Source organism: Dreissena polymorpha, chromosome 12 (assembly GCF_020536995.1).
Source record: "Dreissena polymorpha isolate Duluth1 chromosome 12, UMN_Dpol_1.0, whole genome shotgun sequence".
NCBI classification, from domain to species: Eukaryota; Metazoa; Mollusca; class Bivalvia; order Myida; family Dreissenidae; genus Dreissena; species Dreissena polymorpha.
Genome location: NC_068366.1, coordinates 35529180 through 35556490, shown reverse-complemented (window position 1 = coordinate 35556490; position 27311 = coordinate 35529180). Strand labels below are relative to the sequence as shown.

The 27311-nt window shown below is 35.1% G+C and overlaps 1 protein-coding gene and 12 non-coding genes across 13 annotated transcripts in view; all 13 read right to left on the bottom strand.

The window, feature by feature from the left end:
- Nucleotides 1–27311, bottom strand: part of LOC127853018 (adhesion G-protein coupled receptor D1-like) — a 155525-nt gene that overhangs the window by 97028 nt on the left and 31186 nt on the right. The window lies entirely within an intron of this gene.
- On the bottom strand, nt 14128–14269 carry Trnas-cga (transfer RNA serine (anticodon CGA)). The gene is made up of 2 exons: nt 14233–14269; nt 14128–14172 (listed from the first exon to the last, which is right to left on the bottom strand). It is a non-coding gene; the product is annotated as a tRNA-Ser (tRNA).
- Nucleotides 14476–14557, bottom strand: Trnas-cga (transfer RNA serine (anticodon CGA)). The gene has a single exon. It is a non-coding gene; the product is annotated as a tRNA-Ser (tRNA).
- Trnal-cag (transfer RNA leucine (anticodon CAG)) lies at nt 15092–15174 on the bottom strand. The gene has a single exon. It is a non-coding gene; the product is annotated as a tRNA-Leu (tRNA).
- Trnas-cga (transfer RNA serine (anticodon CGA)) lies at nt 15547–15628 on the bottom strand. The gene has a single exon. It is a non-coding gene; the product is annotated as a tRNA-Ser (tRNA).
- Trnas-cga (transfer RNA serine (anticodon CGA)) lies at nt 15899–15984 on the bottom strand. The gene has a single exon. It is a non-coding gene; the product is annotated as a tRNA-Ser (tRNA).
- Nucleotides 16503–16581, bottom strand: Trnal-cag (transfer RNA leucine (anticodon CAG)). Its single transcript has one exon. It is a non-coding gene; the product is annotated as a tRNA-Leu (tRNA).
- On the bottom strand, nt 16994–17077 carry Trnal-cag (transfer RNA leucine (anticodon CAG)). The gene has a single exon. It is a non-coding gene; the product is annotated as a tRNA-Leu (tRNA).
- Trnal-cag (transfer RNA leucine (anticodon CAG)) lies at nt 18169–18252 on the bottom strand. Its single transcript has one exon. It is a non-coding gene; the product is annotated as a tRNA-Leu (tRNA).
- Nucleotides 22075–22156, bottom strand: Trnas-cga (transfer RNA serine (anticodon CGA)). The gene has a single exon. It is a non-coding gene; the product is annotated as a tRNA-Ser (tRNA).
- Nucleotides 22681–22764, bottom strand: Trnal-uag (transfer RNA leucine (anticodon UAG)). The gene has a single exon. It is a non-coding gene; the product is annotated as a tRNA-Leu (tRNA).
- Trnas-cga (transfer RNA serine (anticodon CGA)) lies at nt 23142–23223 on the bottom strand. The gene has a single exon. It is a non-coding gene; the product is annotated as a tRNA-Ser (tRNA).
- Trnal-cag (transfer RNA leucine (anticodon CAG)) lies at nt 24028–24111 on the bottom strand. Its single transcript has one exon. It is a non-coding gene; the product is annotated as a tRNA-Leu (tRNA).

The window sequence follows — 27311 nt, the reverse complement described above, 5'->3', positions numbered from 1 at the left end:
ATTTGTGACTGGGATTGTAACAATGTAAACATATTTTGTAGAGTGTTTTCCAGTTTACCGTATTTCTCGTCAAAATGTTCCTCTAATAAGTCCACTTTAGAACGTCGTTTTTTTCTGCTTGCCAGACACTGACGCTATGTTATTATTACTCACGTCACTGTGTGCCGTATCTTCTTCCTCGTAATCCACAAAAGGAGAACGATTATTATTGTTTTTAACAAACACTTCAGCCATGCTGAAAAGTAGCGAGAAACAAACGCCTTCAAAGGCGCCGAGAAGAAAAGTGATTCGAGCATGAGGTCGTTCAGAGAGGAAACTACGATGCGCATGCGCGAGAGTTGTTTATTTTCCGGTAGTCGTCTATTATTCGGCGCCTACCGAATAGCGTGTTATTTTCGGGCCGAGATAGAATCCTAAAGTACATATGTCAGGTAAGTACATAATTTAGGAAATGAAAACAGCATTTCTGCCCTAGCTCTTCTGTAGATATAATATAAATACATCACAATTCATACCTCTGGTTCATTGCTGCATATGAAAAGCTGACAAATTTCGGTGCGAATTGGCAGATCAACTTGTGTTGCGCCTCCAGCATTGAAGTCAGCTGGTGAAAGCATTCGGATGCCGTTTGTTTCCGATGACCAGCAGCAATTCTTTATGCTTCTTCGAGCCTTAAGACAATTAATAATATAACTTTCTTGGCAACACATGTCATTGAACATATAGAATCCAATAAATGTAAATGAAATAATTATGAATTAAAACTACTTTTTTCTGAAAATAAATTACCGTCTCTACAGGCCTTACATATTTTTGTCCAATTTTAAATTTGGTAAGATCTTCTTTGGGGAAAAAAGTTCAAATATAACTTTTAAGACCTTTGTAGATTAATTAAGAAGAATTATTTAACAAAAAAGTCCATAAGCAATTGTTTAAGAAATATTTTAAAGCAGACATTAGATATGAAAACTCCATAATTATTGGGTTAAGGTTGACCATTTAATACAACCAAATTAGTTACCATTAAAGATTGTCAATGATCAAAATACGCATTTCTTTATTAAATGTAATGTATTGGCTGACTTTGGAAAAAACTACATATATTTATCACAACATACTTCACCATACCTTTCTTAATCCAGACCCGCTGTATTGGACCATGAAGGCACTTTTGAAACAAGTCCTTGTGACCTTCGTGTATGTCAGAAACATTGTTTCCGATAGACAGCCATTTCTGGACAACCATGTCACAATTGCCAGAACTTGAAGCCGCACAGTAATACATGTGATCTGCAATTGACTGAGCCCACTGTCCTATTATTTCACATGTTGTTTTCTTTCCAATCAGCTCATTTTTGATCCCTTTAAACAAAATTAATTTGTTAAACAAAATGAATTGGTTAAGCAAAGTCTCAAATAAAATGTTTTAGAAAACGTGTCGGTTCTACTAATATATATATTTTTTAATATAAATATATGTTTTTTTCCGTTTATAATAGTAGTTAAGTCATTTGATGGTGGTCATGTACCCTAGTATAAACAAATTACCTGGGTAAGCTTGCGTACCAGAAGCAAATTTATAAATAATAGATTCTCTCTAACTATTAAGAATAATTGCAACAAAGTAACAAAAGTACCTTTAGCGATATGCCAGGCATCCAACTAATGGCGATTCTGGCCCATCTCCTCTCTCATATACTTTCTGACATGGACATGCTGGTTAGTAACCAGGTCTGATACTTGTAGACCGTTGGAAGACGGGTTGGAGAGTGCCCGCTTGAGGCCCTCCAGCTCCATGGCATTGCTTTTCTTTACTTCATTAATGTAAAATGTAAATTTCACGCATACTTGATTCTTTTATGTAACAACTTTTACAAAGATATAACTTTTAAAGGCAACTACATTGTTTATTTTTTGTATATGATATTAGAAAGACACTAAAGTTATAACAATAATTTCCATAATACCATCAGGTGACATAATACAATGACTTACATTATGTGACTGAATAATAACAGGTGGAATGAAATATGTCTGCAGGACAAGCATATAATTATTTAATGTGTAAAAAATTCTTGCACCACTGCAAATCACAATCATTACAACTCTTATATTTATGACAACATTCCTTAGTAAATGTAGTTCTGCTATTAAAATAACAATATAGATTTGAGATTTTAATTGTGATGTTGCAAAAAAATCAAGCATTGTGTTGATTTAGTTCAGATAGTTTCAATTATGGCTCAATAATATTGATTTATTGGCATGTCTATGCCCTTAAAATTATAATCATACCTGAACAAGCTGCACATCAAGAACATGTCCAGTTTCCAGTTCCATCAGAGTGTATGATCCATACTTGGATGTAAGGCCTGGGGAACAAAGGCGAGCGTCACCTCCTAGCATCAGGGCACGGCCTTTGCACATCTGGAAGATTTTTTCCTGTGTTTTTTCCCACACATTATCCACTGCTGATAGGATATAAGATGACTGGATCCGTATAAATGTTCTATAATATTTTATAAAAGGTACTTTAAGAAAGTCCATACAGTTCAAAAATTGTCTTATTGACACACCACTAAAGAATATTGATCAAGCACCAAGCAGGTTTATGCTAGGTGTCCCATTAACTGTCGGAGCACTTGCCCAGTTTTTGGTATGGCCAGTTTCACACAGAGTGGAAATCTTAAGCTGGCCCCCACGAACTGACTTGCGAGTAATGGAACACTTGTCCCCGCAAACACTGCACACAAGCAGTAATGGGAGTAGACAAATTTCATACACAAATAAGGTCTGACAGAATATTCAGGATTGCTGTGCTCGAAAGGAAATGTAAAACATTACATTTTGTTTATACACTAACTGAACAATTACAAAATAATAGGTTGAATGCATTTCTTACAAACATGAGCACAGGAAATTCACAGACATTTACAATAGACACATGTATAAATCTTTTCCAATCAAATAACATACGCTTAATGCCAAGGCACTCATAAATTTTTTTTATACATGGACAAGATTTATAAACTAATACATAGAACTTCAGTGTTCATGCCTTTACTCTACAAGTAGATTATTATTATTACAAACTATCATTCACATCACCCTCCACCTCTTTAAATGATTAAATTATGCACTTTGAATGTAAAAGGGCTAAACAATACACACAAACGTATTAAAATCTTCAAATGGTTAGATGAAAAAAATATAGTATATGCCTATTACAAGAAAGTCACTTGACAAATACTTTAACACAAACCTTAAAAGATGAATGGGACGGAGACATTTATCTCAGTGGACAACATACTAATAAACAAGGCTTTGCCTTTCTGATTAAAAGCAATATAGGGATCGCAGTCGATAACTTTAACGAAATAATAATTGGCAGACTAGCTAGTATAGATATCAAAATACATGAAACACAATTAACGTTAATCAACGTCTAAGGTCCTAACATAGATTTCACATTTTACGAAACATTACAATCCTTTATAATTCATAACCAAGATAAAAATATTATAATCGGTGGTGATTTCGATACTGTCCTGAACCCATTATTAGATAAAAAGCACGAAAACCTTTATACTCATCCTAAAAATAGAAACATTTTGAATAACATAATTGAAAACTACAATATGATAGACATCTGACGTACAGCAAATCCACACGATATCAAATTCACCTGGCACTCAAACACAAAACCAACAATATTTTGGAGATAAGACTATTTTTTAACATCTGAGTCACTTTGCAACATTATTGACACATGTAGCATTTTACCAGGATTTATGACTGACCACTCTCTAGTTGAACTTAAACTTCACAAAATACAACCTGAAAGAGGCCCAGGATACTTTAAAATTAATAACAGCATCTTATTAGATACATAATATCAAACACAAATAAAACAGGAAATATTAAACACAATTCAAAATAATAAAGATGCAAACCCAAACACCCCTTTGGGAAGAAATTAAAGAAAATATACGTAACACAACAATTAGATACACATCATTTAAACAAAAAGAAACACACAAAATTAAAAATGAAACCGTCAAAACCATGAAACACTTGAAAAACAATTGCATCAAACAAACACAAATGATACCACCGCCATTGAAAATGAAATAAAATCAAACAAACAAGTATAAGAAGTAATCTATCATACACAACTCAATGGAATAATACTACGAGCGCGTGCACAGCATGTTGAACACAATGAAAAAATACAAAATACTTCGCAAACATTGAAAAACGTAGAAGTGAGAAAAACACGGTACACAAATTAGTAGTTAATGGCGAAGATATAACAAACAGAACTAAAATACTAGAAAAACAACGTTCATTTTTCAAAACCCTCTATAAACGAAAACATGTTGAAAATAACACCCTTTTTTAAAATACACATCATCCTTTAAATCAAGAGGAAAAATTATTGTGTGACGGATTACTTAATGAATATGAATGTGGAATAGCACTACCAGAAATGCAAAATAACAAAAGTATCACAAAAGGATCTGATGGCATCACAATCGAATTTTATAAAATATTCTGAAATGATATTAAAACACATTTAATCAATTCACTTAACTATTCATTTAACAACGAAAACTTAACTACGCTACAAAAACAAGGTATAATATCACTCATTCCAAAACCTGGAAAAACTTAGAATCCTTATCAAACTGGCGCCCGATTAGTTTACTGAACAATTATTATAAAATTACAACTAAAAGTATATCAAACAGAATAAAAAAAATATTACCATCAAACATTTCAAGATCTCAATCTGGCTTCATTAAAGGACGTTACATTGGTGAAAATGTACGTCTGATACAAGAATGCATAAATTAATTCAACCAACCAGACAATTCTGGCCTCATTTTCTTTGCAGACTTCGAAAAGGCTTTCGATTCACTAGACCATTCGTTTATGTTCTCTTGCTTAGAAAATATGAATTTCGGTGAAAGTCTAATAAAATGTGTTAAACTATTTTATACCGATATTAACAGCATAATTATTAACAATGGCTTCTTCTCAAACAGTTTTAACATCGAACGAGGGGTAAGACAAGGATGTCCACTTTCATCCTCGCTATTTATTATATGCATCGAGTATCTATTACACTATATCCAATCAAATAAACATATAAAGGGAATATCGCTAGAACTAGACGAAAAAATTAAACTGTCCCTATTTGCTGACGATGCAACTTACTTTTTGAATGACAGTGACTCATTCAACAATCTTATAGAATCGCTAACCCTTTATGGAATGGCATCGGGTCTTAAACTAAACAAAAGTAAATGCACTGTGCTACGAGTATGTAAATTTAAACAAAGTAATATTCATCTTAAAAAGGAAATGAAATTCAACTGGACATCAGATGAAGCAACAACGTTAGGAATAACTTTTACAAACAATGAAAATGAAACAGTTCTAAAAAAACATACTACCTAAGTTACAAAAATTTAAAAATTGTTTAAAATCATGGCAGCATCGTAAACTTACACTAATCGGAAAAAACACAGTGTTGAAAACGTTTGCACTCCCTTAATTAATTTATACACTAACAGTTCTCCCAAACCCACCGAATGATATTATTAAAGATATACAATCTTTATTTCATATGGGACGGTAAACCTGATAAAATTAAGCGAACTCAATTAATTCAATCAGTAGAATATGGAGGTATCCGACTAACAGACATAGATTCATTCCTGAACGCAATCAAATGCAGTTTGGTTAAAAGGTATTTAGATAATACCAATACGAGTAAATGGAAATTATTCTACCAGAAAATTCTAAAAACATATGGTGAATTCTTACTATTTGAATGTAATATTAACAATAATATTTTAGATGAAATATCAACCTAAAACATATTTCTATCGAATGTTCTATCGGCATGGTGTAAAGTTACTCATAATTTAGAAACCAAACCAAACCGTAAAACCATTATATGGAACAATAAAGACATAACTACTAACAATAAAACTTTTTTCCATAAACATTGGTTTAAACGAAACATAAAATATGTAGATCAATTGTACGACTACAGAATAAACGACTTCTATTCCTTTGATAGTTTGTGCTACATATTTGGAATACCTACAAGTAATTTCCTGATGTACTACACATTGGTCAAAAGTATACCGGTACCCATGCATATTAAAGCTGTTACCAATACAAATAACACACCATGTACTCAAAAAACATTCGTAGAAAACATAATTGCAAAACAAAACAAAACGAACAAAATATTTTACACACTACAAATCAAAAACCCTACCGAACCATCTAAAGCTCAAACTAAATGGCAAAACCTTCTTGGAGAAAAAGAATTTAATTAGAAACAAATATTTGTCATGTCATATAAATCAACTACCGATAGCACATTGAGAAACTTCTAATATAAATACATTCAGAGAATCATAGCTACAAATAAATACCTTTTCAAGTGCAACCTATCCAACACAAATCTATGTGATATGTGTAGTGAACATATTGAAACAATAGAACACCTTTTCTGGGAGTGTAAACATATTCAATCTCTATGGAATCAATTGACAAACTTTCTAGAGAAACAACAATTTAATGTTAAACTATCTCTCCTAGACATCAGTTTAGGGGTAAATACCTTCAAATGAAAGAGGTTAATAACGCTGTGAATAACATTATTATATTAATGGAATATTTTATATTCAGCATGAAATGCAGAAAACAAACACCCACCATGAATTGTTTCATCAATTATCTAAAATTAAAGATGCAAATTGAAAAAAAAAACCGATAAACTTCATATATTTGAACTTAAATGGAAACACATTAAACTTTTTTAAATAAGTCCAGTTTGCTTTCTACCCACTTTATGCAACTCATATTTATTCATAATTAATTAAATCTTCTGTTTTTTTAATAACTATTACAAACAATCAAAGAAAAAAATACATATGAACTTTTTTTTAATCAAATAAGAAACCACAAGGTCAAAAAAAAAATGATATTAGCATATCTTGTATAACATGTTTGAACATTATTGCTGCTGCATGGTATCACTTTGTTTTATTATCATATACATGATTACATTGTATGTATTATATTGAATTAAAAACAAAGATTATTATTATTAAACATTTAATTTAAGTGCTAGATGTAGTAAGTTGACATAATTCCAACATTATATCAGTTTAAATTTAATGATAAATGTAGTATAGTAAGATGCATTTTGTTTCAAACATAATTCCAGTTAAAATTTGATGATACATTTAACATAGTTAGATGTGTCAAAGTGTACTAGTATGTTAGCTAAGAACACACTTATAAATGTCAAGATAAAGTTAGCAAATAGTTTGAAAATATTAGTATAACTTTGCAAAGAAGATTGTCTAAAAAGCATTCATTAACATGCCAATACTACAAGCAAGTTTTTTTTTAATTCATACCAATCCTCCTATTCTTTCTCCTCATCATCTGACATCAAATCCTCCTCAGAGTCATGGTCAGGTTCCCAATCAGGATCCTTCTCTGAACTGTCAAAGTCATCATAAGTGCTATCAACTTCAGTGTCTTCCTGTTCAAAGTTTCCCTCAACCTCAGACTCGGAATCAAATATAACAGGTTCAGTAACCGAGTCTACCATGTTGGCGATAGCCTGCACAGTTTTGTTTCTCCGCTCTGGTTTAATGGTATAACCCTTATTTTCAGTTGGTCGAAACACTACCATCTGAAATTAAAACAAAAGTGTTTTCTAGAGTGCACGCATACTATTATATAATAATTGATTGAAATTGGTGGCTTCTGTACCTTTGATATTGTTCATGTATGTTCGCAATATTTTGTCAGTACTTTTACCATCAGCTTTTTAAATTCCTTTTTTCATTATAAATGATAGGGGTTTCATCATTTACTGTACATATAAAACCGTGTTTCAGAAGGCATGGAGAAGATGTCATTTATGGAGAAAATTTGAAAAAGTCATCAAACCTACCAATAAACTGTCAGATTAAGTCCAGCGTCAACAATGTTCAACTAATTATTATTTAAATTTATAACTTCTAATGGTAAAACTCCATATAAGTCATCTGTGCAATCAAACATCTAATTTTTACTAAAAACAATAAGTCTGTTTTAAACCACTAAAAAGCAAAGGGCAGAAGGAAAGAATAAGATTACAAAGTTTTGTTCTTAATTAAATTGTTTATTTATTTATTTTGCATTTGATTTCATATCTAGTTGTAAATATTCTACTGCTAGTGCTGTATGTTGTATATTCTGTTATAATTATTACTGCAAACAGCTAATCTGCTTGTTTTATTACTGTCTGTGCCAGATGTACTTGATAACAGTAGATCACTGATAGCATGGCTTCACAGCAACAAACAGGACCAACTATTTTATGACACCAGCATGATTTATGTCGTCTGTAAGGTGGTAATACACAGAATTCTACCAACTTGGTGCAACTTCCATGCCTTGTTGACGGATGCCGGACATAAGCCCTCCCGGACAAAACCCCTCCCGTCAGTTTATAGGGACCGGACAAAAACCATCCCTTGAAAAAGCGGGGCAAATGAGCAAATGTTGTCAGCATTGAGACATTTTTTATGATTATTGAATGCAACATTGTGCAAAGCAATTACATTTGTCGGTGTTTAATTGCTTTAATTGATTCTGTGATTACATTTTTTCACGGGAGGGCTTTTGACCGCCCCCGTTTTTTCATGGGAGGGTTTTTGTCCGGCCCCGTTTTTTCATGGGACGGTTTTTGTCCGCACCCTATGAAAATCACGGGTGGGGTTTTGTCCGTAAGGGTTTTTGTCCGGATACCCTTGTTGACATGGTGATTCGCGACAGTATATGCACTTTATTGACTTACTTATGTTGTTAAGAAAAAACCAAATTGAATGAACTTAATAAATGAAATGTAAAAATAATAAACTGAACTTTGCTTATTTAATTTTGCACTCATTATAATGCTGTCATGAGATGACAGTTAACATCCATTTATTGTCTACTAATACAAATAATGCAACACAAACTTATATGATAAATATAATTTTGGAGTCATACTAGTAATAAAACATGTTTCTTTTAATCCGCTTTAGAAATATATCAAGCAATTCGTCTTTGTTACATTAAATACTATAATGACATATCGAAATGGCTAAAGCCCCTCCTTACCAAAATGTGTTTATTACATTGAAAACTGTCTCCAATTTAATTATGTATTTTTAGTTTAAATGACACTGAGGACTTAATTGAAAGTACCATTAGACTTTTCGCAGACGATACAAAACTATTCAACATTGCACAATCACGACAAGATACGGACCAAATTCAAAGAAACAATGACAAAATGATGTAATTGGAGTGACACTTGGCTTCTAAAATTTAACACTGACAAATGTGGAGTAATACATTATGGAAAAAATAACCCGAACAAGACTTATCTGCTTGGAACAGGATCTGAAAGAAATAAAATTTCAAGTAAAACGTCAGAAAGGGATTTAGGGATTATATTCAGTGCTGATTTGAAATTTAGAGAACATATGAACCAGTGTATCAATAAAGCCAACAGCCAAATAGGACTTATTAGAAGGACTTGAAGGACTTTTCTTCACATTACTACAAAACAACTAAGGAAATTACACAAGTCGTTAATCAGACCTCACTTGGAATATGGTAATATCAGTTGGTACCCAAGATTCAAACAAGATATAGAAGTTGTGGAACGTGTACAAAAACGTTCGACTAAATTAGTATACTATCTTAGACACTTGCCATACCTTGAAAGACTTAACATTTTGAAAATACCATCCTTGTCACATCGTCGTTTCCATGGAGACATGATTGAAGTTTTTAAAATCTTGAATAAAAAAGAAGACATTGAATTTAACAGATTTTTTTTAATGAACAATAATACATCAATGGGTCACTGTTTTAAACTCAAGAAGAAATCTTGTAGACAGGACATCAGAAAATACTTCTTTTCTCAGAGACTGATAGATCCGTGGAATAATCTACCGAAATTCGTTATTACCGCGCCATCCTTGAATACTTTTAAGAACAGATTGGACAAATACATGGGCGAAAACATGTACTCAGTTATACCGGAGACTACTTGGGTTAACGAATATGAGGGGGCTATTAAAAGCTGATTCAGCTTGCGGCCCTAACCGGATATGTATGTATGTATGTATATAACAACATTTGTATTAAACAATACAATGCACTAACAGTGAGCCTAAATAGCCATTGGCAACTAAAATAAGTATAATTGATAACTAAAATTAAACAATGGTTATTTCATTTATGAAAACATAATGAAATATTATAAAATGAACATAGATTATAAAATAGAATATAGAATGAACACTGCATCTACACTACATGAGGAATATGACACATGTTGACTACTGATTGAGTATTTCATATTCTTGAATCAAGTTCATGGACTAACTATTTTGGGAACATTACATTTACTAGAAAGAGTATTGTTTCGGTCCACACATTTTGACTGACTAATCATGCATCCAGCATATAAAAAAACGGCCACATAAAAAAAGTAAAATGGCACACTAGTTCTAGCGTAGCATCTCTACTTCTGAATAAGCGATATGAAATCATCTGAATGGATTTGGTTAAAAAGATCCTTTTTCGGTTCTTAATATGAACTTGTTTTCAGTAAGGCAATTTCTGCAATAGCAGCATAATAAACAGTAAAAGGCCCATCACATTATAAAGCATAACAAGGTAAGCAACACATTATTCATGGAAGTTTTATTATAAAAAATTTGTTATGAAATAAGGCTTGATCAGCAACTGCTTTAAATTAAGAATGGTGGATTGTCATGTGTGGAACTCAAACTCATGTCTGCCAAAACACTTAGAATGAATAATTAGATCGTGTCGTACTGCCAGTCACTTTTGTAACTAGCTGCCACCTATTCTAAGTACATACAATGTTTTTTTAATTCAACATGATTTCTTTAACATTGTCAGTGTTTGAGCCTTTTGAAAGAACATATTACTTGTTTTATAAGTTTAGATGCGTATCTTTCCCAAGACCTTATTTATTTAGTACTAACCGTTTTACGATTCTTCTTTGTAAAAGCACCATATGTGTCCCGTTACGTTTTGGGTGGTCCTATCTCGTCGGACTTTAGGGCTTTTGGCTGAAATGCCTTGAAGTTGTCCGTGTGAGGGAACAGAGTTGGCACTGCATCAGGATGCAGGAAAAATCTCAGCCCTAAGCCTGAACCCGCCATCACACTCAGGGGGGGGGGTGGACAAAACACTTGTCCTCAGAATGTTTTTTTATGCAAAGCTTTGCAAATTTGCTGGGCATAAAGTCCTACACCTACCCATAGATTATCCGTCGTGAATTCACTGCTAGAATCCATTTTCGCCTGATACTATCGTCCTTTGGAAAGCCGAAGAATCCTTTCTTCCCCTTTTCAGGACGAGCATCGCATCCAAACGCTGCGCATTGCACTATCCTATTACCTGTGGATCCGCAATGTCACGTAACAATTCAAATCGTAATCAACTCAACGTAGATAGAAATTTCATTAAATGCAAGTAAATAATCAACACAGTCCTGTATACATTGACGTTGTGCGGGCAATTTTCGTAACGCTAAATAACAATGGAAGTCGTTCTGGATCATGCGCAGTGGTCATCGTGGAAAATAGCGGCGTAAATTGCCGAACGCATTACGGATATTACTGATCATCAAAATCATCGTTTTTTTAACTTTAAATATATTTTTTGTTTTTGTTTTAATTTCAATGCTATAAAATAATATTTCTTTACAAAATATGATTTTAAGTCAGAATTCTCCTGTTGATCTTTAAGTTTGGGGCCACCTCTGACTGTCTCCGCTTCTGTCGCAGCCGTTCCATGCGGTCCATTTAGAAGGCAGGACGTCATTAGGGTCAATATACTTCATGTTCCGAATTGTCTCAGGTGTCAGTTGCCCCGGATATTTATGTTGTTTCCTTTGGTGTGCGAAACCGTCCGTACGTCTTCCAAACATTTTACAACACAAAGAACATTGAAAATGAGTAACGGTTTCACCGTGTTTCATGGCCCAGTGTCTCTGGTAAGAACTGTCACTGCTATAAGGGCCGGCATCACACGAATTACATGTTGTTGGACTCATAGGCCAGTTTGGCCTTTCTTCATGATTTAAGTGGGAAACTTCCTCCGCGACCCCGTCTAAAATACCCAGCGACATTTCAAATCTGTAATTAAAAAAGAAGTATTTAAATACATTAAGTTTAAACATAAACTTTATTGTCTGATCAACCCGAATTATCCCTCAGCCTGGGAGCATGTAAATCTCTGAGCTGGCTCCCATCGTAGAATAAATTCTAGGCAATACTTTGTTCATATTATTAAAAGGGATAGCCATCCCTCTTTAAACACATAAGCACGACATGTCCCTTATAAAAAGCGTTTATCGGATAGAAGAGATTACAGTGCTTACTTAAGCTTTTCAAGTTTTAAATGATAAATATAATATGCATCCTAAAATATCTTTACAGAACATAAAGTTTATATGAACATAATTAATGGAAGAGTAAAGCTATTAGGTTTCCTGAGCTGGACACCACTTGATAATAATCAGGGTAATTTCCATAGTTGGACCTTAAAGTCCAAGGCATGTTAGAGAAATGTACACTTAGGCTTGAAAGGAAATAATATCCTTCTATCAATCCAAGTAAATCCCACTCTTAACAAAACAAAGTCCGTACCACACAGCACCACGCAGCCATAAAATATGTTGATAGAAACACCATATTAACTGCAAGTTCCACTAAATGTAATATGTGATTACAACATTTGCTAATGTAAAATAAATAGAATACTGTTTGAACGGACCTCAATAGAATTTCATTTTACTATTCAATATTCTATGTCATAAACGATGTTAAGGACTTGTCAAACTTTTTTTCAAATATGAGTACTGTTCAAATTGTGTTCGATCAATCAAACTTTGAAAATAGCAATATAGCATTAATTTCATTCACTATCATGATAAATTTTCCATATGTTTGAAGAACATAGATGCATCAACTTACATAATATACATGAAGGTTTGCAATTACCGGTACTAGCCACAAAATGTAACAGTATACATGCAAGTTAACAAATCCCGGACGAGCCCCCAAAAATGTAACAGGATTCCCTTCGTTTTCCCTTACTACTGATTACAAACAAAACACCTTCATACAAGACACATTTTTATTCAAACTCTCTTTTGTTCCATATAATTAGAATCACTGCTTTATAAATATTTTAAAAACTTAAATTAATAAAATGATATAATCCTTTTTGACAAGTCCTAAAAAAATGAATTAATATTTCTAATTATTGACAGCAATTTACTATTTAGAGGGGAGGAGATGGCTCTGTTCACTACTTAGGTAAAAGTTACTGTGAGTGTCTCTTTCAACAATCCAAATCCTTATATACCCCTTGGTAGAGACAAGCATGGGAATCTCATGCACAAAAAGGCGGCAACTGCCAAATGTTAGAGGGACACATACACAAGTAATCTATACATTGAATAGATATTTAAATTATCAAGTATACACTTAACGGGTTTAGAGTAAAGTTTAACTCCAGTTTAGTTGTGAAACAGCCCTCCTGTGCATGAAATAAAATGCACGAGTGATTCAATATGTATACAGCTAGACTGTGTCCTGAACGCAGCGCCATGGATCGCTCGACCATCCTGACTCGCAAACTCACCTAATTAAACGTAATGTACCAACACGAGTATATAATAATATTAAACAAACAATGCTCAAACTGGTAGATATCCGCTTCGTTGTATTACCGTTATAAAAATGCTCGAATAAGATTTATTTTCTGTATTAACAAGTCAGATCTTAAGTTAACTCGATAATTGCCTAATTATTGTCTACACACACGTGCCATCCCCCACCTCTTAAAGCGTTCGTATTCCATAAGCATAATTGATAACAAAAACGAACGACAAATGGAATATGAATAAAATATACGTTTTCTTTTGAAACTCAAAGCGTAAGACATTTTGGGATCAGCAAGGTTGCTCTAATGGTAACTTTACAAATAATTGCTACATAAAAATCTCGTCGTGGACAAGATTCGAACCTGTGCGAGAAAAGTCTATTTGATTTCGAGTAACACGCCATAACCACTTGGCAACTACGACCGAGTGTCTCCGTAGGATTGGATTTCGAGTCAAACACCTTAACCACTCGGCCACCACGACAGTATAATTGTCTAATAATTGTCTACACACACGTGCCATCCCCCTGCTTAAGGCGTGTGAATAGCAAAGGCAAAAATGATAACAAAAAAGCGGAGAGCATATTAATAAAAATATACGTTTTCACTTAAAATTTAAAATATAAGAAACATTGAGATGAGCAAGAGTGCATTTATGATTACTTTAAAAATATTTGCTACATGAAAAATCGTCGTGGACAGGATTCGAACCTGTGCGGACAGAGACCATTTGATTTCGAGTCAAACGCCTTAACTACTCGGCCATTACGACCGAATGTCACCGTAGGTGGTTGTTCGTTAAGCCCTGGGGGCGGTACACTCGATTCTCGCCTTGTCCTTTCCCGGAAGCATGTGAGTTTTCTTGGTTGTCACCATATCCGACTCGTGAAGTTTTCTCCGGGTACTAAGCCCCCTCCCCGAACTTAACACCATACCAGCATTAAACATCTTTCACAAATAGCTGGAAAATGCAGCCATAATTTAAAATGTGTCCCAACTTTTTCTAAGCCTAGTAAGCTAATAAGATACGAATGCTGGGACACATTCCAGGTCCACATTAAATCCACCATCACACGAAAAGTACCTCGAAAACTTAAGAATACACACACAGTTCTTCCATTTATATAGAAGACCCTGTTCAGGCCTAAACATTGATCACAGGACTTCCAATATTTTATTTAGGCATTATACTGGTGAAAGCTCCAATAGGACATACACACTATGTATTATGTTAAAGAGAGGAACAAATAAAGTGTATTTATAATAATTGTACTCAAAGAATATTTATTCCGTGAATAAAACTTTTTGTCAGGAGTGGGATTTGACCCACGCCTGGAGAACCAGACTGCGACCTGAACGCAGCGCCTTGGACCGCTCGGCCATCCTGACTCGCAAACTCACCTAATAAATCGTTATATTACAACACGGGTATATAATAATGATTAACAAACAATGTTCAAACAGGTAGATATCCGCTTTGTTTCATTTCCGTTATAAAATTGCGAGTATAAGATTAATTTTCTGTATTCACAAGTCAGATTTGAAGTTAACTCAATAATTGTCTAAGTATTGTCTACACACACGTGCCTTCCCCCACCTCTTAAGGCGTTCGTATTCCATAAGCAAAATTGATAACAAAAAGGCAAAGGGAATATGAATAAAAAATATAAGTTTTCTTTTGAAACTAAAAGCGTAAGACAATTTGGGATAAGCAAGGGTGCTGTGATGGTAACATTACAAACATTTGCTACATAAAAATCACGTCGTGGACAGGATTCGAACCTGTGCGAGCAGAGCCTATTTGATTTCGGGTCAAACGCCTTAACCACTCGGCAACAACGACTGAGTGTCTCCGTAGGATTGGATTTCGAGTCAAACGCCTTAATCACTCGGCCACAACGACAGTCTTATTGTCTAATAATTGTCTACACACACGTGCCCTCAACCCTTCTTAAGGCGTGTGTATAGCATAGGCAAAAATGATAACAAAAAAGCGGAGAGCATATGAATAAAATATACGTTTTCTCTTAAAATTTTAAACATATGATATATTGGGAGGGACAAGAGTGCATTTATGAGTAGCTGAAAAATATTTGCTTTATAATAAAAAAATCGTCGTGGACAGAATTCGAACCTGTGCGGGCAGAGCCCATTTGATTTCGAGTCAAACGCCTTAACCACTCGGCCACCAAGACCGACTGTCTCCGTAGGTGGTTTTTCTTTTAAGACCAGTGGGCGGTACACTCGATTCTCGCCTTGCCCTTTCCCGGAAGCATGTGAGTTTGCTTGGTTGTCACCATACCCGACACGTGAAGTTTCCTCCGGGTACTCCGCCCCCTCCCCGAACTTAACACCACACCAGAATTAATAATCTTTCACAAATCGCTGGAAAATGCAGCCATAATTTAAAATGTGTCCCAACTTTTTCAAAGCCTAGTAAGCTAATAAGATACGAATGCTGGAACACATTCCAGGTCCACATTTAATCCACCATCAGACGAGAAGTACCTCGGAAACTTAGGAATACACACACCGTTCTTCCATTCATTAAGAAGACCCTGTTCAGGTCTAAACATTGATAACAGGACTTCCAATATTATACTGTTGGTAGCTCCAATAGGATATAAACAATATGTATTACGATAAAGAGAGCAACAAATAAAGTGTATTTATAATAATTGAAGTCAAATACCATTTATTCCGTGAATAAAACTTTTTGTCAGGAGTGGGTTTTGAACCCACGCCTGGAGAACTGCGACCTGAACGTAGCGCCTTGGACCGCTCGGCCATCCTGACTTTCAATCAAACGAAACAAATGAATCATAATATTACAATACGGGTATATAATGATAATAAACGAACAATGTTCATACTTTTAGATAACTGCTCCGTTTTATTACCGTTTTTAAAATGCGCGTATAAGATCAAGTTTCCTTATTCACAAGTCAGATTTCACGTTCGTACAACAAAAGCAATCAGACGCTAAAGGTTCTGAAAATGTTCGCTATTGCATAATTGAAGACGCCAATCATGGCGGCTTTAAAATGCGCATACAAGATAAATTTCCAATATTGCACTTTTACGACATTATACGGAGGGTAGCTCCAATAGGGTATTGACAATATGTCTTACGTTGAAGAGCCAAACAAATAAAGTGTATTGATAATAATTTAAGTCAAAGAATATGAATTCCGTGAATAAAACTGATTGTCAGGAGTGGGATTTGAACCCACGCCTGGAGAACCAGACTGCGACCTGAACGCAGCGCCTTAGACCGCTCGGCCATCCTGACTTACATCTACATTAACAAAATTGTAATATTACAACACGGATATATAATGATAACAAACAATGTTCACACTGGTAGATATCCCTTCCGTTTGATGACGGCTTTACAATTCTTATTGTATTTGATATTTCATGTATACTCATGGGCATATTGCCTACTGTATTATCTAATAAACTGTAAACTGTATAAGATAAATTTTCTGTATTCACAAGTCAGATTTGATTTTAACTCAATATTTGTTTACAAATTTTCTACACTCTCGTGCCAACACCCCCCTTCTTAAGGCCATCGTATAGCAAAAGCAAAATTGATAACAACACGGCAAAAAGCATATGAATAAACATATACATTTCCTCTGAAAATTAAAAAAGAAAAGAAATATTTTGATCGAAAGTAAAGCGTTGTTGATTGCTTTTGAAAATATTTCGTACATATTTGGTACATTAAAAACTCGTTGTGTACAGGTATCGAACCTGTGCGGGCAGAGCCCATTTGATTTCGAGTCAAACGCCTTAACCAATCGACCACCGCGACCGAATGTCTACGTAAGTGGCTGTTCGTTTAGCCCAGTTGGCGATAAACTCGATTCGCGCCTAGTCCTTTCCGGAAGCATGTGATATTGCTTGGTTCTAACCATACCAGACAGGTGGGATTTCCTCCGGGTACTCCGCCGCCCCCCCCTCTCCCCCCCAAAAAAACAAAAAAACAACATAAACAACAAAAGACAAGACCAGAATTCAATACTCAGATAAAACTGGAAAATACAGCTTTTAGTTCAAATTTGTCGCAATTTTCGTGAGTCCAGTAAGCTAATTAGATACGTTTGCTAGGACACTTTGCAGAGCTACATTGCATGCAGCCTCAGTTAAGAAGGAACTCGTTGACTTCGAAATACCCAAACGGTTCATCAATTCCTTAAGAAGACACTGTTCAGGTCAGGTCAGGACTTCCAATATTGTACATATGTACGGCATTATACGGAAGGTAGCTCTAATAGGGTATACTTAATATGAATAACGTTGAAGAGCAAAACCATTATTGTGTATTGATAATAATTTAAGTCAAAGAATATTAATTCCGTGAATAAAACATTTTGTCAGAAGTGGGATTTGAACCCACGCCTGGAGAACCAGACTGCGACCTGAACGCAGCGCCTTGGACCGCTCGGCCATCCTGACTTGCAATCGCAACTAATGAATCTTAATATTACAACACGGGTATATACTGAAAATAAACAAACAATGTTCGCACTGGTAGATATCTGCTCCGTTTCATTATCGTTTTTAAAATGCGCGTAGAAGATCAAGTTTCCGTATTCCTATGTCAGATTTGACGTTCGTATAGCATAAGCAATCAAAGCGCAGAAGGCACTGAAGTTGTTCGCTCTTGCATAATTGAAGACGCAAATCATTTTTTCAAAATTAATAGCAAGTTTAAAATAAACAAAAACCATTCAAATTTATAAAGAGTGTGTCTTAACGCACGGGTCGAGATGTGTGTGCACTTTTTATCATCCTATTTATTTCATAGAGATAACTTAAGACAACATAACAACAACATGGCCCTCTTTTTGACGGTCTGAGAGCGCATAAAGTATGATGAAAATGGTAATGAGAACTCAATATAAAGAAATTTTGCAATCATCATCATATTGAACAAATATTGTTGAAATGTCGAATACCTATCTCACTAAGAATTTAAGTTCATGATGGAAATTTCCTGTACAAAACTGATTCTTGACACCATATATAAATTCAAAATTTAAAATAAGATACTTGATGAAAATAAATAAAAAATAAATTTGCGAGCAATACTTTTTACTAACGAATTAGGTAGTTATAAAGACAGCCCTATTGACCCGTACGTTGTTGTTTATGCATTACTTGTTACCCTAGCAGTTCAAACGGTTTCAACAACTCTGACCCAAACATGGGTATAGAGACTTAAAGCGCTTTTTCGGCGAAGCTGTTTTACCCAGCTTTTCACCTTAAATGACTTTTACATAACGCCGACAGACACGCATGAATATATTCGAATATTTCATATTCTGAGTCGGTATAAAACCTCTGAACGTTGGCTATATTACTGTGTCTGTGCTTAGCGTAAAGGATGTAGCACTGTTCGGTGTAAGGAATTCCGGACTACTCTCTGTATGTTCAAACGACACAAATTGTGGCCCAGTTACAAATACGCGTTATAATCCATCTCTCAGAATTTCAGGAAACAAACACTACCGAAATAGTATAGTGTCACGATAAGAGGAAAAACGTTTAATTATCCAACCACAAATGTTTGCCGTACTCTGTCAGCACGTCTTGAAATCGTTCCTGAACGCCTGGATAGGCTGCCCTTCTACCAGTTTGCTATTTTGAAATGAACTTTGCATTGAAAAGCATTGTGCTTAAACTTGCGATTTACAATTCGCAATGAGATTTTTAATGACCTCGTCATGCGAAAATGCGTCTTATTGCATATGCGCCCATCACATATATAGCCCATTTAGCATACGCATCTCTCAGTCTGGTCAGGAGATACATATTGAGACCATAACACATTGAGTGATTTTATGGCGAACAACATCGCCTCTGACCAGACTGCGCAAATGCACAGGTTAAGCTTAAGATACGCTGGCTGAAACGTATAAGACCCATTTTCGCATGACGCGGCCATGAAAGTGTGTTTTTTTATAATGTGTCGTAAGAAAACTGTGTGTAAATCCAATATTAACATACGATATATTTCGATGGTGAACAAATGCACTCATAATAAGGCATGTGAGTACATATGTGCACTCCCGTAGTATAATTTTGATCTACTTACGCTAATGTGTGGTTTGACAATGATAACACACATTTTATGCGGTGAATATGCGACTAACAAGTGAAAAAAACACAACAGTTAAACTTTTGCTTTCAATTTAATTATTTAGAAACGTAAACCAACTTTATTTCAAATTCAGCATTTAGGCCGACTACCCTTTTAAAAGATATGTCTTGTTATATTTAGTTGTTTTTGACGATGCTGCGAAGCAGCTTGTATAAGTTATCATACCATGAAAAAATTCTTCACAATGGCGACCTATGTAAAAGACCGAGCCAGTCCGATTGAGATGGCTCGATTTTTCTAATCGGCATACCTCGCTGATTATCATTGATAAAGGTATAGGAAGCTCAGCTATAAATAGGACAGCATATTCTGGGAAAAAGATTTAATAATAGTTTGAAAACGTTAATTTTTAATCAGTTATATTCAATCCATTATATGTTTATAGACCAATGAAACAACTATGCATTTTCTGTATTGTATTGACACTTGTCGTGATTCAGTAAATAAATTGCGAATTTAAACGTGTATAATTAACTTTCAACGAGATCATGAGTGTAAAGAAAACGAATTATTTCGAACCTGCCATTTGTAAACGTTGTAGCGACTATGGTATATAAACAGCATAATAGCCGTTAGACATCTGTGAAACTCGCTCCTATGTGTGCTTTCTCATTTTACATATTTAATAAACTTTTCAAACAGAAATTACAGAGCCACATCAGTGCACATTCTATGTTTGATAATTCATTCGTTTGTTGGATATTGTTTGCTGTTTTAAACACATATTAGGTCATATCGCGGAGATTTAGATAACCTTACCATGTGTTCATGGGCGAACTCACGTTTTCAAGTGCTCTTACGACTATGTGCTCATACCCACTTTCGATCGGGAATCATCATGAAATTATTGCCGTACTTAACGAACACACATGCCTAAGCTTATTGAATTAGAGAACAAAAAAACAATAATCAAAAGAGAAAAATTATATGTTCATGCACATGGGCATGTGAAATCGCGTCCGTACACATAGCATCATTAACTTAGGAAAGGAAACAACGAAATATAAAGTGTGTATGATATACATGTGAAATTAAAGAGCATGGTGTTATTAAAGAGCATGTCAAGTTTTGAATGAATATGCTGAAACGTAATGTTATAACCCACAAACGTTTTACTGTAACAGAAAGTTTTTTTAAGATAAGTTGTACAGAAAATAAACGTCGAATATCTTTTTAAAGATATTTCTTGTTATATTTGATCGAGAATGTAACCCGCCTCACAGTTTCGCTGAATGGATCAAGTTCCCCACGGGTAATTCTTCCCCGTACCCCATTTTTTTTTCGTACCCTACATTGTTCGTACCCATTTTTTTTACCCATTTTTTTTTCGTACCCAAATTTTTGCTCGTACCCAAAAAAATTTCGTACCCAATTTTTTTTAACCCAAATTTTTTTCGTAACCAAATCTTTTTTCGTACCCAATTGTTTTTGGCATAATTTTTGTACCCACAATTTTCGTACCCATTGCTTTTCCTACCCAAAAAGTTCGTACCCACATACACACTTGTGGTCATTTAGATAAACTTAAATAGATGCTTTTATATCAATCCTCTTCAAAAGCATCGTTACACCAGTACTGTCAGTACTTTGATTTATATTCGGTTTTAGCGATTATAAAGCATTTTTAGTTGTTTGCTTGCGAACATCTCAGGTTAGTAGCACGCGTTTCAAGCCATTTCTCTCTTAACTACGATAAACCTGATAACTGCCGCATCTGCCACATATGCCGCATTCGCGCGAGAAAGAGTTGTATCATTTTTGCAAGAGGTTTGAGTCCTTCAACTATATTCATTCACAAATGGTTCGAGCCCAGTTGAGGGTTACTTATTTTCCCTTTCTTTAATTTTATTATCGATTTTTACTGTAGCTTTCGAGTCAAACGCCTTAACCACTCGGCCACCACGACAGTCTTAGTGCCTTATAATTGTCTCCACACACATGCCATCCTCCGTTATTAAGGCGTTCGTATAGCGTAAGCATAAATGATAACACATAGGCAAAAAGCATATGAATAAAAATATACGTTTTCTCTTAAAATGTTAAACATTAGAAATATAGGGATCAGCAAGAGTGCATTAATGATAACTTTAAAAATATTTGCTACATAAAAAAAGCGTCGTGGACAGGATTCGAACCTGTGCGTGCAGAGCCTATTTGATTTCGAGTCAAACGCCTTAACCACTCGGCCACCACGACCGACTGTCTCCGTAGGTGGTTGTTCGTTAAGCCAAGTGGGCGGTACACTCGATTCTCGCCATGTCCTTTCCAGGAAGTATGTGACTTTACTTTGTTGTCACCATACCCGACACGTGAAGTTTCCTGCGGGTAGTCCGCCCCTTCCCTGAAATTAAGACCACACCAGCATTAAACATCTTTCAATAATAGCTGGAAAATGCAGCCATAATTTAAAATGTGTCCAACTTTTTCTAAGTCTAGTAAGCTAATAAGATACGAATGCTGGGACACATTCCAGGTCCACATTTAATCCACCATCACACGAGAAGTACATCGGAAACTTAGGAATACACACACAGTTCTTCCATTCATTTAGAAGTCCCTGTTCAGGTTTAAACAGGACTTCCAATATTGTATTTAGGCATTATACTGGTGGTAGCTACAATAAGATAAACACAATATGTATTACGATAAATAGAGGAACAAATAAAGTGTATTTATAATAATTGTAGTCAAATACTATTTATTCCGTGAATAAAACTTTTTGTCAGGAGTGGAATTTGAACCCACGCCTGGAGAACCAGACTGCGACCTAAACGCAGCGCCTTGGACCGCTCGGCCATCCTGACTCACAAACTCAACCAATAAATCGTAAAACTACAAGACGGGTATAAAATGATAATAAACAAACAATGTTCAAACTGGTAGATGTCCGCTACGATTTATTACCGTTATAAAAATGCGAGTATAATATTAATTGTCTGCATTCACAAGTCAGATTTTAAGTTAACTCAATAATTGTCTAATTATTGTCTACACACACGCTCCACCCCCCCCCCCAACCTCTAAAGACGTTCAAATTCCATAAGCAATATTAATAACAAAAAAAAGTAAAGGGCATATTAATGAAATATTCGTGTCCTTTTGAAACTAAAGCGTCAGACATTTTGGGATCAGCAAGGTTGCTCTGATGGTAAGTTTACAAATATTTGTAAAATAAATATCACGTCGTGGACAGGATTCGAACATGTGCGGGCAGAACCCATTTGATTTCGAGTCAAACGCCTTAACCACTCGGCCACCACGACCGAATGTCTCCTAATGTGGTTGTTCGTTTAGCCCAGTGGGCGGTACACTCGATTCTCGCCTAGTCCTTTCCCGGCAGCATGTGAGTTTACTTGGTTGTCACCATATACGACACGTGAAGTTTCCTCCGGGTACTCAGCCCCTTCCCGAACTAAAGACCACGCCAGAATTAAACATCTTTCAAAAATAGCTGGAAAAAGCAGCCATAATTTAAAATGTGTTCCAACTTTTTTGAAGCCTAGTAAGCTTTTAAGATACGATTGCTGGGACACATGCGAGGTCCACATTTAATCCACCATCAGACGAGAAGTACCTCGGAAACTGAGGAATACACACACAGGTCTTCAATTCATTTAGAAGACCTTGTTCAGGGTACTCCGCCGCCCCCCCCCCCCCCTCCCCAAAAAAAACAAACAAACAACATAAACAACAAAAGACAAGACCAGAATTAAATATTCAGAAATAGCTGGTAAATACAGATTTGAGTTCAAATTTGTCGCAATTTTCGTGAGTCTAGTAAGCTAATTAGAAAGGTTTGCTGGGACACTTTGCAGTGCTACATTGCATGCAGCCTCAGTTAAGAAGGAACTCGTTGACTTCGAAATACACAAACGGTTCATCAATTCCTTAAGAAGACACTGTTCAGATCTGGTCAGGACTTCCAATATTGTACATATGTACGGCATTATACGGAAGGTAGCTCTAATAGGGTATACTTAATATGAATAACGTTGAAGAGCAAAACCATTATTGTGTATTGATAATAATTTAAGTCAAAGAATATTAATTCCGTGAATAAAACTTTTTGTCAGAAGTGGGATTTGAACCCACGCCTGGAGAACCAGACTGCGACCTGAACGCAGCGCCTTGGACCGCTCGGCCATCCTGACTTGCAATCGCAACTAATGAATCGTAATATTACAACACGGGTATATACTGATAATAAACAAACAATGTTCACACTGGTAGATATCTGCTCCGTTTCATTATCGTTTTTAAAATGCGCGTAGAAGATCAAGTTTCCGTATTCACAAGTCAGATTTGACGTTCGTATAGCATAAGCAATCAAAGCGCAGAAGGCACTTAAGTTGTTCGCTATTGCATAATTGAAGACGCAAATCATTTTTTCAAAATTAATAGCAAGTTTAAAATTAACAAAAACCATTCAAATTTATAAAGAGTCTGTCTTAACGCACGGGTCGAGATGTGTGTCCACTTTTAATCATCCTATTTATTTCATAGAGATAACTTAGACAACATAACAACAACATGGTCCTATTTTTGACGATCTGAGAGCGCATAAAGTATGATGAAAATGGTAATGAGAACTCAATATAAAGAAATTTTGCAATCATCATCATATTGAACGAATATTGTTGAAATGTCGAATACCTATCTCACTAAGAATTAAAGTTCATGATGGAAATTTCCTGTACAAAACTGATTTTTGACACCATATATAAATTCAAAATATAAAATAAGATACTTAAAATAAATAAAAAATAAATCTGCGAGCAATACTTTATACTAACGAATAAGGTAGCTATAAAGACAGCCCTATTGACCCGTGCATTGTTGTTTATGCATTACTTGTTACCATAGCAGTTCAAACGGTTTCAACAACTCTGACCCAAACATGGGAATAGAGCACTAATGCGCTTTTTCGGCGAAGCTGTTTTACCCAGCTTTTCACCTTAAATGACTTTTACATAACGCCGACAGACACGCATGAATATATTCGAATATATCATATTCTGATTCGGTATAAAACCTCTGAACGTTGGCTATATTACTGTGTTTGTGCTTAGCGTAAATGATGTAGCACTGTTCAGTGTAAGGAATTCCGGACTACTCTCTGTATGTTCAAACGACACAAATTGTGGCCCAGTTACAAATACGCGTTAAAATCCATCTCTCAGAATTTCAGGAAACAAACACTTCCTAAATAGTATAGTGTCACGATAAGAGGAAAAACGTTTCAGTATCCAACCACAAATGTTTGCCGTACTCTGTCAGCACGTCTTGAAATCTTTCCTGAACGCCTGGATAGGCTGCCCTTATTTACCAGTTTGCTATTTTGAAATGAACTGTGCATTGAAAAGCATTGTGCTTAAATGTGCGATTTACAATTCGCAATGAGATTTTTAATGACCCTCGTCATGCGAAAATGGGTCTTATTGCATATGCGCCCATCATATATATAGCCCATTTAGCATACGCATCTCTCAGTCTGGTCAGGAGATACATATTGAGACCATAACACATTGAGTGATTTTATGGTGAACAACATCGCCTCTGACCAGACTGCGCAAAAGCACAGGTTAAGCTTAAGATACGCTGGCTGAAACGTATACGACCCATTTTCGCATGACGCGGCCATGAAAGTGTTTTTTTTTAATGTGTCGTAAGAAAACTGTGTGTAAATCCAATATTAACATACGATATATTTTGATGGTGAAGAAATGCACTCATAATAAGGCATGTGAGTACATATGTGCACTCCCGTAGTATAATTTTGATCTACTTACGCTAATGTGTGGTTTGACAATGATAACACACATTTTATGCGGTGAATATGCGACTAACAAGTGAAAAAACCACAACAGTCAAACTTTTGCTTTCAATTTAATTATTTAGAAACGTAAACCAACTTTATTTCAAACTTAGCATTTAGGCCGACTACCCTTTTTAAAGATATGTCTTGTTATATTTAGTTGTTTTTGACGATGCTGCCAAGCAGCTTGTCTAAGTTAAAATACCATGAAAAAAATCTTCACAATGGCGACCTTTGTAAAAGACCGAGCCAGTCCGATTGAGATAGCTCGATTTTTCTAATCGGCATGCCTCGCTGATTATCATTGATAAAGGTATAGGAAGCTCAGCTATAAATAGGACAGCATATTCTGGGAAAAAGATTTAATAATAGTTTGAAAACGTTAATTTTAAATCAGTTATATTCAATCCTTTATATGTTTAAAGATCAATTTCTGTATTGTATTAGACACTTGTCGTGATTCAGTAAATAAATTGCGAATTTAAACGTGTATAATTAAATTTCAACGAGATCATGAGTGTAAAGAAAACGAATTATTTCGAACCTGCCATTTGTAAACGTTGTAGCGACTATGGTATATAAACAGCATATTAGCCGTATGACATCTGTGAAACTCGCTCTTATGCGTGCTTTCTCATTTTACATATTTAATAAACTTTTCAAACAGAGATTACAGAGCCACATCAGTGCACATACTATGTTTGATAATTCATTCGTTTGTTGGATATTGTTTGCTGTTTTAAACACATATTAGGTCATATCGCGGAGATTTAGATAACCTTACCATGTGTTCATTGGCGAACTCACGTATTCAAGTGCTCTTACGACTATGTGCTCATACCTACATTCGGGAATCATCATGAAATCATTGCCGTACTTAACGAACAAACATGCCTAAGCTTATGGAATTAGAGAACAAAAAAAAATAATCAAAAGAGAAAAATTATACGTTCATGCACATGGGCATGTGAAATCGCGTCCGTACACATAGCATCATTAACTTAGGAAAGGAAACAACGAAATATAAAGTTTGGTATGATATACATGTGAAGTTAAAGAGCATGGTGTAATTAAAGAGCATGTCAAGTTTTGAATGTATATGCTGAAACGTAATGTTATAACCCACAAACGTTTTACCGTAACAGAACGTTTTTTTAAAGATAAGTGGTACAGCAAATACACGTCGAATATCTTTTTAAAGGTATTTCTTTTTATATTTGATCGAGAATGTAACCCGCCTCACAGTTTCGCTGATGGATCAAGTTCCCCACGGGTACTAAATCCCCGTACCCCCCAATTTTTTTTCGTACCCTACATTTTTCGTACCCATTTTTTTGTACCCAATTTTTTTTCGTACCCAAATTTTTGCTCGTACCAAAAAAAAATGTCGTACCCAATTTTTTTGTACCCAAATTTTTTTCGTAACCAAATCTCTTTTTGTACCCAATTGTTTTTGGCTTAATTTTTGTACCCAAAATTTTCGTACCCATTTTTTTCTACCCAAAATGTTCGTACCAACATACACACTTGTGGTCA